We start from the raw sequence: 13,545 nt of genomic DNA, 5'->3' as shown, positions 1-13,545 counted from the left end.
CCCTGTCAGTGGTTGCCCCCTGCTGAGCCTTGCTGATGCTTGTGGAAGCCTTTTGTTCCTAACGAAGGAACATCCTGGCCTTCCTGTTTGGCCATGGGGGATAACACCTGGGTGCTAACATCTTTGATGTCAGTTCTTGGTTTCGGTTTCTGTCTTCCTGCTGAGAATGTAAACTCATTTTTCCCTTGTGCTTCCACTCCATGGCTTGGGGTGTATTTTCTGTGAACCTCAGTAAACACTTTGGCATTCTCTCTTAACACAAATGAATGGCCTCCGAGTATGTGTTTTCTCTTAAACCTTGCAGGCCTACACCTGGTTCTCTGCATGGGTGTTGTCAAGAAGAACCATGAAATGATGTATTCTAGGTATGGCTTTGCTGTTGCAATCAGGATCTCACTACAGGTGCAACTGCAGCTTCCTGGGATGGGCCTACCAACTTCTCATGATGGATGGAGGAAGGCTTTACTGGGCTTGGTGCTTCTCTACTATTGGCTACTGATGGCTTCTGAAGGAGGGACAGTTACTATCTTCAGTTGTGTACCTACTGATGATCCAATCAGACTGCAGTGGTCAGCTTTAAACCACTAGTCATTCTGGTTTGACTGAATGCATCACAAATTAAAGGGATATGAATCAGAAAATGGAACTTGTAGGAAGGAGGGGTAATAGAGGTGAGGGAGGAAGATAAGGTGGGAATGGTAGTACTCAGAATGTGCTATATACACATATGAATTTGTCAGGGAACTGTTTTAATTAAGGTTAAACATAATTCCAAGACTTGCTGACTCATAACTCCCAGGCTAAACATTGCTACAGGTTTCTTGATCAGGGAATCCAGTAAATACTTCAAAAGTATGTAGGACTTTTCCAGAATTTGGGCTTTGAGACAGACAGGTGACAAGAGAATCATAGGTCAGGGAAACCAGAGAGAGAAAGAAGAAGAAATGAATACATAGTTTTATATTAGGCTTTTCTTTGACACTCTGCCTCATAGCCTCATCTCCACCTCTCCTCTTCCCTGACTTTCTCAGGATGTCAACTTCATGTGTCCTCAAGTTTTCTTCTTTCTACAATGTTCACTGATTCTATGAAATTCTTCATGGAAACCAATGGTCATACACACGTTAGACACAAAAATATTGACCCAGTCATGTTTAGACAAGAGCATGGCAGTTTTGCCCCATTTAGACAGGACAATGTACAAATGGAATACAGTAAATTTAGTTACAGGCTCCTTGGCGGTGAGATTTCATGGACAAGAAGGAGTGGTGAGCTGAGTGTAGCAACGGCCCAGGCTCTCCCTCCCTTAGGTTCTCTCCTCCTCTTCCCCTTTCCCCCCTCCCCTCCCGTTCTCCTCCCTCTCCCTCCCCTTCTTTCCTTCCCTCCCCTGACAGTGACTCATATTATTCTTTACCATCCCAGAGCTACTGTTCATCAATAAACAATTAAGTGAAATGATGACAAAGTTCAACCTCATAAAGGCATGAAGAGTAGATGCTGGGCTACAAATAAAATCAAGATCATGGGCCAAGAATGTATCAGAAAAGCTGAGCTTTGGTAATTCTATTTTTCATGCCATCAAAGTTTCATGTCTTAGTAAGCCCAGAAACCTTCCTCAGATATGAATTGTGTGTGCCATAGAAGGAACAGTGAAAAGTGGTGAGTATGTGCAGAAAAGACAAAAGTGTCTACACAATTAATGACAGTTTGCATGCAGGGAGACACAGTGATTTTCTAATATATGGGTGATGTGTGTGGCTTTATTTAAAGGTCTACGTTCTCTAAGCCTTTCCTAAGTCAAGTTGCAAAGCTACATTTTTCTCCAGAAAAAAGTCATTTTGAAACTTTAAGGAGCATATGAACCTAGGATCTCTTAATCATTCAAAGTCAAGTAAGAAAATTTTGATGAGATGAGAATGACCAAGCTGATGACTCAGAAAGTGCAGCTGAATAGCACTATTAACTGGAAGACTATTGCTTGATCCTTCAACTATCACACATCTATCAAGCTAGCTGGATCCTGTGATGACAGAAGTAAGAGATTTATTCCATTTATGATTCAGGGACATGCTATCAAACACGTATGTATTAACTGGATGAATATGTTTAAAAATAGATTAAGTAAACAAACCCAGAATTCATACATCTTGTCTTGTAAAAAGACACCCAGTGTCACTGAGGATAGTGGTGTTTGCTGGGGCCAACAAAGAAACTTTGGCAGTAGCTGCCAAAGTCCATGTGTACTGTATTCTTTACTTTGCCTCTAGCTTGTTCTCCTGGGGAAAGTTCTGGAAAGGGCCAAGCTTTACACACAGGTCTGTGTGGTTCAGAATGTGCTCTGATTAAGCAGGTGACAATAAGATGGGAAGGAAAACCAATGGATCAAAATGAGAGGACGGTCAAGGAAGGCTAAAGTTAAATGGACTTGAATGTCTATACCTTTTCAGGTCTCCCTTTCTCCTATCTCTGTTGGCAGCAAGTATAACACTCAGTGGGACTTTTAAAAGAGGTGAAGACTTTCAACAAGGTGGTCTCCCCTTCTCTTTTGTGGCAGCTTCACACTGACTCTCTGACACTTCACACCAATGATATACAGCTTCCCACTGGAGCCCCACCCTGATGAGGACCATGCTGTAGAGGCTTACAGATTGAGATCTAGGCATAATTGGCTTGGCTCAGTTCATGTCCTGTCCATGCAGAATTGATTCCCCATGCAAGTTCATGCTTTCTGAGTTGATATTGCTCCACTATGTTATGATGCGTGTGTGTGTGTGTGCGTGTGTGTGTGTGTGTGTGTGTGTGTGTCAAACATCTACAACTAGTTCTAAAGTTTTTCAACCTTGTCTAAGCAGGTTTTTTGTTGCCACACTTCTCTCACAAACAACAGAACTTTTTCAGAGATGGGGAGATGGCCCACTTGGTGATGTAGTTGCCTTCAGCACAAGGCACTGAGTTTGGTCCCCTCCCCACCCCCAACACCACCACCAACAACAATGGACTGGGTATGATGTCACAAGCTTGCAATTCCATTGCTAAGGAAGCAGAGAGGACCATATCTAGGATGCTCCTTAGCCAGCCAGTCTAGCCAACTTGGCCAGTGAAGAGAACCTATTTCAAAACTTAGTGGATGGATGGCTAAGAAATCTCATTTCTTGAAGAAAGGCAGCCTTGGTTGTCCTCTGACCTCCCCATACACTCACAGAAACCAGTGCCAGTTCATACACACATCCACACACATATTTACATGCATGTATGTGTTTATATTCATAGTACATTAAGGCACATATTAATGAGCATGCATATATAAATATACATATTAGCATATACACAAGTTTACATGTCTATATGCACCAGAAGAAGAAAGCAGGAAAAGAAGAGGAAGAAGGAGGGGAAGGAGGAGGGGGAGGAGGAGAGGGAGGAGGAGAGGGAGGAGGAGAGGGAGGAGGAGAGGGAGGAGGAGAGGGAGGAGGAAGAAGAGGAAGAGGAAGAGAAGAAGAAGAAGAAGAAGAAGAAGAAGAAGAAGAAGCAGAAGAAGAAGAAGAAGAAGAAGAAGAAGAAGAAGCAGAAGAAGAAGAAAGCATTACTCAGACACTACTATTTTAAATTTAATTCATACCCGACATGGATGTGTATAACTATAGTCCCACATACAGGGTGCTTAGGACATGAAAATTTCTTGAATTCAGGAGCAGTGGAGCAGCCTGGTCACTATAGCAAGATTTCATTGCAAAAGATTACAAGTATATTTATAAATTATGTTATAAATTAAAATATATACAAAATCTGTAATTATGTAAATGAGTGTAATTTTACCAGAACATGCAATAATATACACCAAGCAGATGGTAAGTCACAGATTTAAATTTAAATTTAAAGTAAGAGTGAATGTCTAAGTCATTATATCAATAACAATGGTGATTATAAGGATTTATTTAATTAATCTTTATAATTTGGTCTCCAGATAATAATAATTACTATTATTAATAATGGTATTGACCTAAATCAACTTCATGCTTTGCAAATGAAATCATGGATTTCTAAAAGCAGTGCTTATGGGGTTAGGAAAGTTTGCCAGCACAGAAAGACCAATTCCTGAGAACAAGTGAGTTTCATTATTTTTTAATTTTAAAAAATGCATTTCTCTCTCTCTCTCTCTCTCTCTCTCTCTCTCTCTCTCTCTCTCGTGTGTGTGGGGGATATGGGTGGGTATGAGGGGAGGGAAGGGAGAGAGAGAGAGGGATAGGGGGTGCACAACATATGTGTGGAGGTCATACGATGACTTGCAGAGGTCAGTATTCTCTTTCCACCATGTGAGTTCTACGTATAGAACTCACGTATGTCAGGCTTGGTGGCAAGCTGATTTATGCACTGAACCATTTTATTAGCCCATGACTAATTATTAAATATCTCAAAACATCACTGAAGTATTTCTAATTAAATGAAATTACTTTGCTTCAACTTTTTACACCCTCCAAAGCAAATAACAATGTCCTCATATTTTAATAATGTATAAGCTCTAATATTTAAAAATTTCCTATAGTCTCATTTGATTCTGTGATCCAAACTATAAACTTAAGACAGATGCTTTATGGTCTTTAAAAATATTCTGTGGGATTAGAGAACATTTCGTTTAGACTCAGTTTTGCAATGTTACATACATTAGGTCTGAGAAATGGACAGATTTGATGGAAACGTGCTAAGGTTGGTTGTTGGGACATGAGCTAAGCCTGTGACATTTACTAAGAATCAATAGTCATAAGCCTACGTATGTTGTCGGTTGAATTCTGAAGGACGAAGTTCATTGAATTATTATCCACACATTGAGAATTTTTTTAACAGAGATGTAATTGTCACTGAAAACATGGCTTCTTTATCATCCCTCTATTTTTTTGTAGCTATACCTATAAGATTCTATTCAAGTGTTTTGAAATACTAGACTCAGCCCCCCCCCTTGTCCAGTCTGTAACTATTCACTGGAGATCTTAATCATTACAAATCCACTAGATAATCTACTGCATTTTCAGTAACTCATATTATATTGAATCAAAAATGTATGTCCAGTTTCAACTTGATGTCTTTAACATTTATCAGCAAAAGCACCTCCAGTTGGCTCTGTGCTTAGCAGCCATTCCTAAGGTGCAAAGAATGATAGCACAGCCTTGGAAACATTTTAGACATATCCTTTAATTGCACCATAAAGGTCTTTTTTTACCTCTTCCTGAACCATGTGCCTTTGGAGTCCCAGGGGGGTGGTGGCTAACTTTGCTAAGAACAAAGAGAATGTCAATTACATTTTACCCTCAGCAGTGACCTTGCTATGTTTTAGTAAAGAAACCTTGTAGCAGAAAGGCATTGTCAAGAATGTAAGGCTGCTCTGCCAGCATTTCTCCACAGCCCCTGGGATGGGTACCACAGTCTGAAGAAGCAATCTACGTTTTCTTCCTGGCTGACTCTGCCAGTGTTAACTGTTTAGTTTCGGCATCTGCTTGACACGGGTTCTGGGCAGGAAGTGAATTCTAATGGGTGGACTTCAGCACTGTGGTGACTTCCCTGTTCCCTGTGACTGGCAGGTTGGTGCTCCCCCTGCTTACAGAGGGGAATTCTGCTGAGTGAAGGTGATAGTTTCCACAATGTGACAAGAAGAATGTTCCAGAAGCAATACGCCATTTACTGTCAGTCTCTTCTCATTCAGAATCCCGTGCAGTGGTTATATGAGCATTCAGCAACAGTGGCTAGATGGGTTAGAAATTGCTAGTTTAGTGAGTACCAGTCCAGATGGGGAGAGATGATGCTGAGAACCGAGGACCTCATGGAATCATTACCCTCCTCCTCCAGACTGCTTTCGAGGCAGGGTAATTACCTACACTACATAGTCTTCTTGTTTAAAGGATAAGCACCAGTACATTTTTAGCATATGGTAAGATAGGCTGGGGAACTCAGACCTAAGACTACATTTAATTACAAGCACAGTTAGAAAGAACATATGAAGAATAGAAAAGAGCAGGCCCCAAGCTGGACAGTAAGAAGGGAAACAGATAGAAAGTCAAAGCACCCAAACAGGATGATGGAATAACACCATCAGTATAACTTTTGATGCCAGGGTTGCAGAGTACATAGGATTCTTAATATTGACTGTATCAGACAGTTGAACAAGGGAAGAGGAAACTTAGCTAGTATACAGTAGTCTCATATCAATTATTTATTATCAATAGTAACCCAAATTTCTTTCAGGCCCCTGAATTCCAGGAGTCTGCTAAGATAGTTGCAATAAAAGTTGGCCACTTTGCTTGGGTCTAACAGAGTCCCAGTGGCCCAGGCCCTTGATGAACTCCAGAAGTCATGCTAGGAGTCACTGAACACTGACTAGCTGGAGCACAAGTCACGCCTCCATCATCAGAGAATGATCAGGATAGGTACATCTCAGGGGCCATTAGTGGAAGAAGTAGTTCTGACTGTGGGGCATCATGGGACTCCTGCCTGTGAATAATAGCCAGGGTAGTTAACAAAGGATGCCATTTGGTTCAGAGTCAGGCTGAAATGTTGTACTGGAGAGATCTGTTCACCTCCCCATCCAGGAGGGCTAGGCTTCACAAAACCTCAAAACACTTATAGGGACACAAAGAAGTCAGTATGTCTGCGTATCTGAGTGTCCCATGAGCCACTATGAGATTGAGAAGTTCAGTTCCCAAGGGAGCTTTTTTTTCTTTTTTTTTTTTTTTTTTTCCGGGGCTGGGGACCGAACCCAGGACCTTGCGCTTCCTAGGCAAGCGCTCTACCACTGAGCCAAATCCCCAACCCCAAGGGAAGCTTTTCTAAAAGGCTCCAGAGAGGACCTCTGGGGGCCTTGACTCGTGGTCTGCATCACTTACTCTGTGATGTCACTCCTTGAAATAATTTATCACATCCATTTCTTCAAGTAAATAAGCATTCTAAAATCAAGTCTAGATTTCATAGGTGCTCATTAATCACTTTAAAATTAGCTTATTTTAATTATCTTTGATCTCCGTCTCCCAGTAACTATTATTTAATTGAAATTTATATCCCATGTGTTTCCAAGATGGTTAGAAGTATCGTTATAATTTGGGAGCAATCACAGGACTGTCATTAATCTGCTAACCCTTCCTGGGAATTGAATGGGAGTGTCAATCAATCGGTTAGTGAAAAACAGACATTTCTGGATGGCCAGGAGGAAAGGGTGACTTAGGAAATAAGAAGATTGCCTGTGGATTATGACACAGATAAAGCAATAATAACAAACAAAATAATACTGTCTCTCAGATAGTTTGGTATCAGACCCCTTCCCAAAGGTCTTAATGAAGAATTTGTGATCCTGACCAGAAGATAAACAATTTCAATATGTGCTCTTTAAGCAGTTAGTGGAAAGATCAGATATCCCAGGGATTAATCATTTAGTAAGAGCTAGGTGACAGGCAGAGCAGGGCAATTAGGATGGGGCATGGCCCCCTGCCTCGGGTTGTGGTCTTCTGTGGTAAAACTCTCCGGGTATAGCTCAGCCCTTGTACACATCCTTGGAGTTGTCCTGTTGGAGTCCTAGTCAGTGGCTAAGTACAGAAATCAGTTTACAATTCTGTATCAAATGGATTTGATAGTTTGTCTTGTTGGATTTCATACAAACACTGCCCGAAAGACTCCATTTGTTTGAATGAGAATACGTTACATCTAGGAAGGAAAAGCATCCTGGGTATTCTAACTCAAAGGACTCTGATGGGTAATGTGTGAATCATTAGACTAATCCACTCTTGTTATACATAATCATGGTGATTTCCAACATCCCACTCCATAATCATGTATCCTTAAATTGTTCCATAATTCTATTTTTAGGAGCTACAAAAAGCCAGCAGTTACTTTATTACTCACCAGTGTGGTAAAATTTTGTAAAACTTTTATCTGGAATAAACATAATTATAATACATATGTACAAAGTTGCAGATTAAATGTAACTGCAGAACTTCTTCTCAATGTAGGGAAAGCAACAATACAGGATGCAGTCTGTGAGCAGTGCCCTAGGAACAGGCATTACCACACTAATAAAACTTGGCACAGAGCAAGTAGAGCCAATAGTGTGCAATGGATAGCCTAATGTTGATCTTCTGTATTTCGTTTCAGATACTCAGATGATAAGTTCTTTACAAATTTCCCTTCCTCTTCTATTTATTTTTACTTTATCTATAATTTTTCAGATAAGTCCTCTCTCTCTACTTGTTGGCACCTGGGAAGAATTCATTTAGAAGTAAAGGCCTCAGCAGGGAGACAGCCTTTGCCCATGTATCAGTTACACATTAGTAATGCAGTAACAGGTGTCTAGGCTTGGATGGCCATTTTATTCCTTTAGCCTGCTGAGCATGGAAGTGTCTTCAGCGTTCCCCAGTAACAGTGTAAACAGTGCCTGTCTAGATAAAGTTGGCACCTAGCAGAATCTGGCCATCTGCAGCTTATTTAACCTAAGGCAGCTGGCCATAGGAACCCAGCACCCTTCTGACCACTGTACTAGGCACCACTTCTGTCAAGCACGAGAGAGCTGAGTGAATTGTACTCACGTACAGGAGAGGCCAGAGTGTGTCTTTTTAGGATACAATTTTTGTGTATGAGTTTTTCATTTAGTTTTATACAAATACTTAAATCTGTGTATTCAAATATCTTGCTGGTAGAAACCCAAGGTTTAGACATCTTGGCCCCTATTGGTATAAATGAACATGATAATATTACAGTGGATGACACTGTAAGCCTAAATACTAGTTATCCATGACCATGTGTGTCTAAAAACATGTTCTCATGAAATATATTCGCTGAGCCTCCAAGCCTGTAAAACACTGACAATCGTTATCTCGATGTTTCAGAATAAAGTGAGGCACTTAACAGTCAGCTACTTGCGTTGAGAATGGACAAAAGGTGGGGACATGTCCTACCCCAGAATAAGACTCGGGCGACGGGAGCAGATGGTGAAAGTGTGTAAAATAAGAGCAGAAGTGGAGGTCAGGCGAGTCTAGAGGTCAGGCTGGAGTGGGGGCGATGCAGGGACTAAGGCCTTCCCTACAGTTCAGTGTACCTGGGCCCTGAAAGGACATTAGCATTGGAGCAAAGCAGTTGCAGCAGGAACAGGAGATGGGAGGAGGAAATGCCTGAGACTTGAGAAGAGGCTTGGCAATGTTTCACGGTTTGGGGGATGTGGGCAGGTGGCACAGTAAGAGGAAGAAATTGGAGTTAGCTCAGTGTGCTACAAGTGGCTTGGGCTTAGCAGAAGGTTTGGCAGATGTCAACATTCAATTTCACATCCGTCCATCTGTGAGAGAATCCAGAGTGTGGCCAGGTTCCATTTGGAAGGAAAGTGCCTAATTATTTAGGTCTGAGGATATGAAAAAGTATCTTGCGTTTTTATATTCAATATGCTGGTTAAAAAAAAAAAGCAAAGCACATACCCTAAAATGTATTGGTATTTCTTTTTTAAATCTCCCATTTAATAGCGAATTTTCTGAGATTATAATGTAAAATCTGTAACATTTTATAACATACAAAATCTGATTTGTATGCATGGATCATAACATTGGAAATTAAGTTTAGAAATAAATTTGTTTTGTTTAAAATGCCAACAAGAACAAATGCAACCCTAGTGAGCCGATTCGGAGTGGTATTCCTCATATGACCTTGGGGGTGGGGCAGCAACAATGACTCTGATGTAGGAGCTTGCCAGTTAGTGGCAACAAAAGAAGATTCTTAAGAGTTTGGCTTGCTTCTACCCCTGCCTCTTTTTTGTCAAGTCCATGTCCTTCAGTCTGTAGAGATGCAGCCCTCACTGTATACTTCACAACGCTGTGCTGCTGTACACATATCTCTTGCAATTGTTTTTTTCCACAATGAGTTACTGGGAACTCACAGCACCAAATGCCATTTTCTCTTGGTAAAACTAACCCAAATGATACTTTCTTTAAGTGATCACTTGTTGTGAACACACTTACTGTGCTGAAAAATCTTCAGGATCTAACTTCAGATGTGTTGTTACTCTCTGCTGGATGGGTCAAGTGGAATTCATAGCAACGGGCATTCAATGTTTAATGGAAATCCTGCCATGTTACAGTCCAAAGCATGGTAAGCTCTTTAACGATGCAATGAAGGAAGGATACCATTTCATTTAGGAGCAAATGGACACATATTAACACAGCCTCATTAGGATCTAGAAACCTGGCATATGATTAGAGAATCCTGTCATTTTTCATGCATTATGTGATCTTTTTAAAAGAAGTAGACTATCTTTCTTCATTCGCTCATAACTCCATCCATGAATCTATCCACTCATGCATCTATCCATGCATCCATTCATGCATCCATGCATCCATCCATGCATCCATCCATGCATCCATCCATCCATCCATCCATCCATGCATCCATCCATCCATCCATCCATCCATCCATCCATCCATCCATCCATCCACTATGTATTTTGAAAATTATGGTCATAGGGACATGTAGCAGTGAGTTTAGCTAATACTGCCTTGTACTCCAGATTGGCTATGCTCCCAGTCACCTGCCAGAGTCCTTTAGAATGAAAGTCAGTCTCTCTCTCTCTCTCTCTCTCTCTCTCTCTCTCTCTCTCTCTCTCTCTGTCTCTCTCTCTCTCTCTCTCTCTCTGTCTCTCTCTCTGTCTCTCTCTCTCTCTCTCTCTCAGACACACACACACACACACACACACACACACACACACACACACACTTAATCTTAAATGCCTTGACTAACTCAAAGGCTGGGCAGTTCTAATCCTCCCAGTGACTAGCACATATTTGCCTCCTGTAATCCTGGTTTAACACCCTCTAGTTCTATATTTTATCTTTGTTGCCCTGGCTCCTTTTGGGCAATTCCCTAGTCTTTGCTGCCCAAGATCTTCTGGGCACCTCTTCCAGGACCTACATTCCTTCTCACCTACATTTTGGATAACTTTCCTTCTGCCGCTGTAAATCTGACCCATCTCCCTCTGAATCATGGTGATTCTCCTCTCCTTCCCATCAGTTCCTAGCCAACACAAATCCAAAGGTCCCACCTCAGTCTACCTACCCAGCCATTGGCTGTTGGCTCTTTACTGATAGATCAAAAATCAATTGGGACAAGGATCTTCAATGTTGGGACAAACAGATTCCAGATTTTAGGGATCAGATTAATTCAAAGCATTAAAACCAATCCCCAATGGGGATATAACATTGTACAGAAGGAATCCAAGTTTTCTACCACTACTGAACTTGCCATCTGATGGCAGCAAGCAAATTGCATTAAAACAAAAATAAGACTGTGCAGAAAGTTGACTGGGAATGCCACCAATAATGTGTTCTCTTTCTTAGAAGAAATGGTTTTAAGTAAATAGCACTTAACAAACAGAAAAAACTAGCACACTTTTAAACAAATAGTCCAATTTATATTACCTTTAATGTTTTAATTAGATATAGAAGAGTTATCTCCTTGATCCAAAATAGTAGGTTAAAAGTCATTCCATTACTTAGAATAAACTTGTTTGAAAACAACTTATAATAAATAAGCTATTTCATCACTTCAAATATAAATGAACTAAATCTCAGAGATTTTACCTGCTTTTTCCAAGGATGTACAATCAACTTTAAGAAAGTTATTATCCGAACACTGACAGTTAGTATCAGAAAGTATGGAATAAACTAGTGGTAAATTTGGTTTATTTACAAACTCAGAAATAAAGCCATGAATCAATCAGTCTACAGTGGTTTAAAACCATAATCTATGTTATCTGAATGGAACAATCACTGTGCTATGATCTCTCAGTATATTATACTTGAATGTAAGGATGTTTCTAGAATATTCCCTAACAACTTTAAAAGCATTCAGTGCTATAATTTGGGTATGAAGTGTCATATTCTCCACACACCCTTGCCAAAACTCAGGTCTTGGTTCTCAGCAGGAGGCACTAAGATGGGATCATGAGGGTCTATATTAGTTACTTTCCTCATTGCTGCAACAAAATAACCAACAAAAGCAACCTAAGGGAAGAGGGTTTATTGTGGCTCACCGTTCAAAGACAGAGTTTATCACAGGAGGGAGGCCATGGTAGCAGGAGCCAGAGGTGGCTGGTCACATTGCATCCAGTCAGAAGCAGAGAGATGAGTGATGGTTTCTCCCACATACTCTTCCCAGGACCCCAGCCCTTGAAATGATATTATCCACTTCATTTAACTCAGTCTAGAAATTTTCTTATAGTGATGCCTAGAGGTCTGTCTCCTAGGTGACTATGGACCTTGTCAAATAGACAATCAATATTAACCATTAAAGAGCTCAATTTTCATCAGTGAGTTAATTCTTTGATCTCTTTATCTCTGTCCCCAACTCCATCTCCATCTCTCTACTCCTACCCTGTTCGTGTACTTATCTGTCATTATGAGACACTTCCTCCTCTCTCCTTTCTATGCACAGAGCTACTTGATCATGAACTGGAATCTCTAAATTCCAATCAATGTTCCCAAATCAATCCTTCCCTTAAGGTGTCTCAGCAATTTTGGCCACAGCAAAGAAAAGTGTCCGATTCAATAAAAAATGTAAATGTTAGCTGAGTACATAAAACATATTCCACAGTGATGATGAATCAGTTAACAGATCATTCATCCTTTTTATATATATGTTTTAGTAAATCCAGAGAGAGACATGAACACACAGGCGAGCACTATGCTTGGTTCACCTGTATTATTGTATTGGCTGGCACGTGTCCACTTCTGCCCTTAGTGTGTTTCCTGGCCCGCGTTTATTTAATCATTGTGGACACTGTGAACATTGGGAGGAGCATGACAACACCCTTATTGACTGAACTAATCCAACTGGGTCTGAAATAGGAATGAAGAGATGGGCTTGCTTAAAGTAAAACTCACTTGTGCATTAACCTGCCCCTCAGTGTGATAACTTTCTTTTCAGTCAATGAGACGGGGCCTAAGGTATGGGAAATCTGATTAGGAGGCATGGGCGGAGTCTTGAGCAGAGAAGACTTGCCTTCAGCCATAATATTCTGAGGCTCCACTTAACAGGGGGAGGTGGGAAGACTGTTGGATACAGCTTGCTGGGAGAACTGGCTTTCTAATTTGTAGAACCATCAGCAAAATGGAAGTGCAAGGTGCCTTTTTGAAAGTTATTAAGAATCCAAGGTGAAGGTAGCAGAACCTTGCACCAAGCACAGGAATCCCTCCCCGGAAAGCCTGCCTGCTGCTTTTCCCTAGCAAGATAGAAGGCTGCCCTCTAGTGTTTCAGGGAAGGGGACGTTTTCAAACGTTCTTTCCTCCCAGAGGCCTAGTTAGAGCCCCCAGAGTTTTTTCTTTGTGTATTTTGTCACAGATTGATGCAGGGCACACTTACGGGCAAAGCCCCCTTGCTCCTCATGCCTTGCTGCTTTGCAGCAGTGCTGATACCTGAAGGCGTAGAAATGAGCTAGAGGACTCCTTAGGGCCCCTTTAGCGTCACAAGCCTATATTTCATGTCTTGGCTTCCTGCTAAAGGTTATTTTTCATTTTGTCTCATGCTGCTTAGGGGTTA

The sequence above is a fragment of the Rattus rattus genome, chromosome 2 (genome assembly GCF_011064425.1).
Source record: "Rattus rattus isolate New Zealand chromosome 2, Rrattus_CSIRO_v1, whole genome shotgun sequence".
Taxonomy (NCBI): domain Eukaryota; kingdom Metazoa; phylum Chordata; class Mammalia; order Rodentia; family Muridae; genus Rattus; species Rattus rattus.
Note: the sequence above shows the minus strand (reverse complement) of the source record.